Here is a 6,702-nt window from a genome sequence, read left to right as displayed (position 1 = left end):
AGGCCTCAGCTGCCAGAGAGGAGTGGGGCGGCACCAGGCCCTCTGGCGGGGTCTAGTCGGTGGTCTTTCTTCACCAGCCGCTTCAAGGGGCGGGGGTTGGTCACCACTGCCGGGGGATTCCCTGAGACGCTAGTCCCACAGGGTCAGGGACAGAAAGACAAGGACAGAGGCAGCAAGAGGGGCCCAGGAAAGATCAGCTGCTGTTTGGATCAACCCTTCCTTTTATTTCAACCAGGGGCCTCCATCTTCTGCTTACACACCCCTGATGGTGTGCTCAGGAAGACGCCACACCTCAAAAGGCCTCACTGTTTCCAGGCTTCAGAACTCCCCACCTCTGTCTCCCTGGCCCTTACAGGAGCCTTTCCCTTGCTCCAGGAAACTAAATCAGAGGCAGAAAACTCCTCAGCCAACTCTAGTTCAGAATTCTTATCTGGAAGCCAGGGATGAGTCTGTGGGTCTTCACTAAACTGTCTGCCAAGTTCAAATACACATATATTTCTGGAAGGAATCTAGAAATCTAGAAAGGGTCCCTGACACCTGTCCCACCCTCCTGTCCCCTCAAAAAGTTAAAAACCCTAACCTAAGTTTTTTTTGCAGAAAGGGAAACAGATTCAGAAAGGGACAGCGAAAAGCCAGTTTGCTCTGCCTGCCCCTACAAAGGGTGAGACAACTTCCCTGTGCCCTTGTCCTGCTCAGGGCATGGGGTTCAGGGCTCATAGCCCAGGCTGGGCCCTGCTCCCCCACCCCCTGGGGAACATGTTGGCCCTGTGCCCTTTCCTACACTGCCAGTTTGGGCTGTTTCCCCCAGTGACTCACACTGGCTGCTGGGAAGAGTGGGCAGCTATTCGGAGTCCCCGGAATCCTGTACAGGCTTGTCACCACCCTCCCCCCAGTTGTGTGGCCATATTTGGGGATTTCACCTTCTCTTTTCTCTCCTTGGGGAATTTCCCTCCTCTCATCCCTTCCTCCTTTCCCTGTCTCCAACCTCTGACTCCCTGATGGCTCTTTCCCAGCAGCAAACAAACAGGCTTTAGTCTTTCCTATCTTTGAAAAAGAAGAAAGCCTTCCTTCGACCCTGGGTCCTTCTCCAGCTCCCCTTCACAGCCAAGATTCTTGAAAGAGTTGTGTGCACATGTTGTTTCTACTTCCCCACCCTGCCCCTGCAATCTGGCTCCCTCCCTCACCATTCCACGGGAACAGCTCCTCAAGGTCACCACTGACCTCCTTGTTTCTAAATCCCAGGGATGCTCATGAGTCATTATCTGACTTGACCCTTTAGCAGTGACCGACTTTGACACAAACACTCTTTCCTATTTGAAATATTTTTGGGCCTTTGTTTTTCTGAACACTGCAGTCTTGACTTATTTACTATCTTACAGGTTGCCGCCATGTGGCAAATTTCTCATCTGTTGCTCACTGCCTAACCATGGGTGTTCTTGGGCCTTGTAAGTATGTCCCAGGGATCTTGTCAGTTCCTGTGCCTTTAATGCCCACCTTTGTCAGAGACTCACTTCTCTCTCCCAGACCCCTCTTCCCTTCCCCAAGACCTGTCTCCTGGCCCCCTTCTTCTGGATGTCGCACTTCACAGCAGACATGCCCCATACCTGTCCCTCCCATGTTCCCCAGCTTGGCTGTTTCCTCCGTTGCCTGAACTGGAAATCTGGGCTTGGTTCTAGATTCTTCCCTGTCTCTACATTTTCATAGTCAAGCAGTTACAAAATCCTGTCCTCTCCAGGATGTCTAAAATGCAGTTGCTTTTCTCCATCTCCTCTGCTCACACCTGGTCCAAGGCCCCATCGCCTTTTACCTGGGAGGTTGCAGCTTCCTGAATGATCTCTCTGCTGCTACTTGCCATCTCTTCCAGGGTCTGTTCTTACAGAGCAGCTACGGCTGTCTTTCCAAGACTTGAATGTTTCCCTCTTCACAGTGTCATCAGCACTATGTTCATCGTGGCACAGACCAGTCTCGGGGTTGGGGATATTTCCCACCGCCCTGTCCTTGTGTGGGTAACCGCATCTCATTTTAGTTTCAGGGTCAGTTCCTTAGGGAGGCCATTCCAGATCCCCCAACTGCCTCTGCTATTCCTTCACCTCACCGCTCTCGGCCTCTCCTCTGTGGACCCATCAAGCCATTGTTCAGTAGCCAGTCTAATGACAACCATTCTACCAACTCCTGAGCCCTTCCATTCTTGGCCCCAGGATGTCAGGATGAATACGACACAGCCTCCGCGCTTGGTGAGTCTGTAGTGTAATGGGGTAAATAGGCATTCAGCAAGGATCAGGGAAGAAGCGAGTACACAGTGGGAGGATCAGGGAAGAAGCGAGTACACAGTGGGACAAGCAGCTGCTCTGGGAAGGAACGGACAGGTAGTCAGAGGAACCTTCTTTGAGGACTGACAATTGGTGGAGATCTGAGGGGTAAAGTGAGTGAGGAGGCTATTCCAGGCAGAAGGAACAGCATGTTGAAAGGTGGAAAGAAGGTTTTGTGAACTCAGGGGTGTCCTCGTGGTTGGGCAAGTGATGTAAAGGAGCCATTGGTGAGATTTAAATAGGAGAATTACATGGCTGGGTTGTGGTCTTTATAGAATAATTCGGGGCTGGAGGAATCAAGCAGGGAAGGAAGTACAAGACCATATGACCAGTTAGAAGGAGACTTCCTTGCAGAGGCTGTGGGTTTGATCCCTGGTCAAGGAACCAAGATCCCACAGGCTGCAGAGCAACTGAGCCTCTGTGCCACAAGTAGTGAGCCCAAGTGCCACAACTAGAGAGTCTGTGCCACAAATAGTGAGCCCATGTGCCACAATGAAAGATCTCACATGACACAGTGAGGATCCCAGGGGCCACAATGAAGACCCAACTCAGTCAAATAAATCAATAAAAAGTATTAAAAAAAAAAGAAAAAAATAGGTTGGGGGGCCGCTGGAGTAATCCAGATGAGTAGCAATTGGAGTCTGATTCAGGGCAATACAGTAGAATTAGAGAATCAACTGTGGGCACCTGGACTGGGGCCTGGGGAAATGAGAGGGAGTGAGAATGATTCCAGTGTCTTCACCCCAAGGGAGGGTACGGAGAGGAACGTGGATCCCTGTGGGGTCCAACCCACTGATCTACCTGGTGTCAGATTGCCTGATGTCTCCCAATGGCCCTCATCCATGCTTTTTCCTAGAGGAGCAAGTGGAGTGTCAAGAGGTAGATGGCTGCTAAGAAGGCCTAGGAGAAGGAGGCAGATGGGCGGAGGAAAAGGAAGTTGGGTCAGGGTTCGGATGTGATGAGGTTTCAAGGAAAGTGGCATCCGGGGTTTCCTCAGAGTCGGGAAATTCCACTGTCTCTGGATTCACCTCCCCCATTCCTTCTTTAATTAATCAATTAATTTTTACTTTTGGTTGCTCTGGGTCTTTGTTGCTGCATGTGGCTTTTCTCTAGTTGCGGTACGTGGGCTTCTCATTGTGGTGGCTTGTCTTGTGGAGCACAGGCTTTAGGGTGTGTGGGCTTCAGTAGTTGTGTTCAGGCTTAGTTGCTCCATGGCATGTGGGATTGTCCCAGACCAGGGATTGAACCTGTGTCCTCTGCACTGGCAGGTGGATTCTTATCCACTGTCCCGCCAAGGAAATACCTGCCCTCCACTCCCCGCCGCCAGTTCTGAGGTGCTCAAACTCAGGGCCAGTCCTTAGGAATCCTGGAAGCCTTTTAGGGGCTGTGAGTCTATATCTGAAAAGCCACAATGCCCTGACAGGTCCCCAGGATTCTAGAGAGTCACTAACATCAGTGTGCACTTCCCATAAACTGGCCTAATGCCCGTCACCTGCATGATCCCCTGCAGTCCTCACATTAACCCTTGAGGGCATGTAGCTTTCTATCCCCATTGTACATACTAGTCTTCCAGGGTTAAGGGACTTGCTCAAATTTAAACAGCTAAAACCATGCACAAAGAGGATTTGAACCAAGGTTTGACTGACATCAGAGTCTGTGCTTTTAACTCCTGTGCTATATTAAGCCTGTCGACCCCTTGGTTGATTGGCTCAGTAAAGGGAGGAGGCTTTGTGGGGGATTTGCTTGTGGTTGGGGTGGCTGCCCCCCTCTCATATCAAGCAATGAGAAAGGGTAGTGCTGACGTCAATTGTTGCCATGGCGATACAGCAACCCTTTCCCTGCCATCTCCATGGTAACCTGAGGGGGGGGTCCATCTGTACTTCGCCCCCTCCTTCTAAAAGAGGGTCCCTTAGGGAGGGGCTGGCTAATAAGGTGTTTGAGAGAGAAGTCGGGGAAAGCAGGGATTTGAGTATCCTTCTTTGACTGGGCCCCTCCCCATTCCTCAGGCATAAAATGAGGCTGGGATGTGGGGGTCCTGCTTTGGGGTCTGCATGCATGTTAAGTTACTTCAGTCATGTCTAACTCTTTGCAACCCCATGGATTGTAGCCCACCAGGATCCTCTGTCCATTGGGATTCTCCAGGCAAGAATACTGAAGTGTGTTGCCATTCCTTTCTTCAGGCGATCTTCCAGACCCAGGGATTGAACTCACGTCTCTTACGTCTCCTGCATTGGCAGATGGGTTCTTTACTACTAGCGCCACCTGGGTAGCTTTGGGTCTGGGGACAGCTTTATCCTCTAGAGTGAGGAAGGCAGTTCTGCTTTTCCTACCTGGGGACTCCCCTGAAAATGCCCCCTGCTCCCAAGTTCCTTAGCTCCTGAGCAGGACTGATAGGAACCTGACAAAGGGAGGCAAGAGAGATTCCAGATACCCAGCCCTTGGGGACATGGCTAGCTGGCTCTCTGCTGCCCCTTGAAGCCAAAGGCAGTGTCCTCTTTTGCTCAGTGCTAGCTGTGCCTGAGATTCCTGCCTGGTGCATGACTTTACTGAAACCTTCCACCAGATGTTATTAGCCCTGTTTTACAGATTTGGAAAGAGACTCAGAGAGGATAAGTAATTAGCCCAAGGTTGCACAGCTAGTAAATGACAATCAGGACTCAAATCTAGGACTAGAGTTTAGGCCAGTGGTTTTTCCTGGGGGAAAAAGGAAGAAGCAACAGAGAACATGATGGAAAAGGAAAAGAAAAATAGTCAAGTGACCCCGGTTGGAGCCTGGCACTCTACCTGTCACCTACAGAACAAGTTCAAACACAAGGTCTCCCTGATCCAGCTTCTCTTCTGTTAACTCATCCCTGGGTCCCTTGAATTCTGAGCTCTCCAAGGGGAAGGGACCTGTCACCACCTGGTGTGGCCCAGGTAGGTGTTAGTGAAAGTTGGTTGAACTGAATTCCTTAAACTTCCCTGCCTCCAGGCCTTTGCCCACGGTATTCCTTCCACCTGGAATGCCCTTTCCTCTTGCTCCTGGCCATTCTAGAGCTATCTAGCTCCAGAGTCTGGCCTATTGGCAAGGTGTTTGTCTGTATTTTTTGTTATCCCTCACTAACCAAACAAATGAAAGTGGCAGTAAGTTTTTGATTTCCCCTCTTCTTTTTTGGCCACGTCTCACAGCTTGTGAGATCTCAGTTCCCTGACCAGGGATTGAACCGGGGCCATGAGAATGAAATGCCGTTATCCTAACCACTAAGGAAACTCCCAGGCAGTAAGTCTTTTTTTTTTTTTTTGAAGGAAAGGAGGGTTCCAGAAGCCTAGAGAAAGGAAATGAGGGAGATAAGAGAGAAAGGAAGAATGGGAAGAATTCTGCCTCTGTGGGCTGGGAAGGTCCATAGAGATCAGCTGGTGCTTTTATTTTTTTTAAGCCAGTGAGGAAATGGGTCCAGAAGGAAGGGACCTGCCTCCCATCAGGTCATTGCCAGGCCATGTGAATTTCATGAGAGTTAAGGGTCATGTTTGTCAGTTTCATGGCTGACGTCCTGCACAGGCCTGGCTAGTAGACCTGTATTGACTGAGACAGGCACAAAACCTGAAAGAGAACCCAGTGGCCTGACTCCTGGTCACACTTTCCAAGGCTCCTCATTGCCATGGAGCTGTATTGTTCCCTGGCCCCTATCAAACTCTCTATCCATTGTTTTTCAGGCTTCTTTTCCTCCCAGGGGTACTTGATCATTGCATAAGCAGTCTCTGCTCCTGAAATGCTTTTTTCTCCATCATTACCCGTTATTTTCTAGTCTAGCGATGCTGTCAATCACCTGACTGTGCTTGCACCTCAAGGATAGGTTTACCTGTGGCTCAGCCTGGTCAACTGTAGTCTTCCATCTCTCTGACAGTGGTAACTGGCCCAAAGAATATGCTTGTGATTTGGGCCAAACACGGGCCAATCACTGCCCTTCCCAGGAATAGATACATCATGTTGGGGGAAGCAGCTCTCTCCTCCTGGGATTTATTTTTAGGTGGTGGTGGGCTGTGTTGTGTGGTATTTGGGATCTTCATTCCCCACTCAGGTATTGAACTTGTGCCCCCTGCAGTGGAAGTGCAGAGCCCTAACCACTGGACTGCCAGGGAATGCTGACTTCCCAGGACTTCGAAGCTGAGGCAGCCATGTTCCCTGCCCAGAGGAGATAATCAGGGATGTATGTGCGTGCATGCCTGCTCAGTCGCTTTAGTCGTGTCCAACTCTTCGCAACCCTGTGGACTGTAGCCTGCCAGGCTCCTCTGTCCATGGAATTCTCCAGGCAAGTAGGTTGCCATGTCCTCCTCCAGGGGATCTTCCTGACCCAGGATCCAACCTGCATCTCCTGCATTGGCAGGCGGGTTCTTTACCACAAGCACCACCTGG

This window comes from Bos javanicus, chromosome 2 (assembly GCF_032452875.1).
Source record: "Bos javanicus breed banteng chromosome 2, ARS-OSU_banteng_1.0, whole genome shotgun sequence".
NCBI lineage: Eukaryota > Metazoa > Chordata > Mammalia > Artiodactyla > Bovidae > Bos > Bos javanicus.
Note: the sequence above shows the minus strand (reverse complement) of the source record.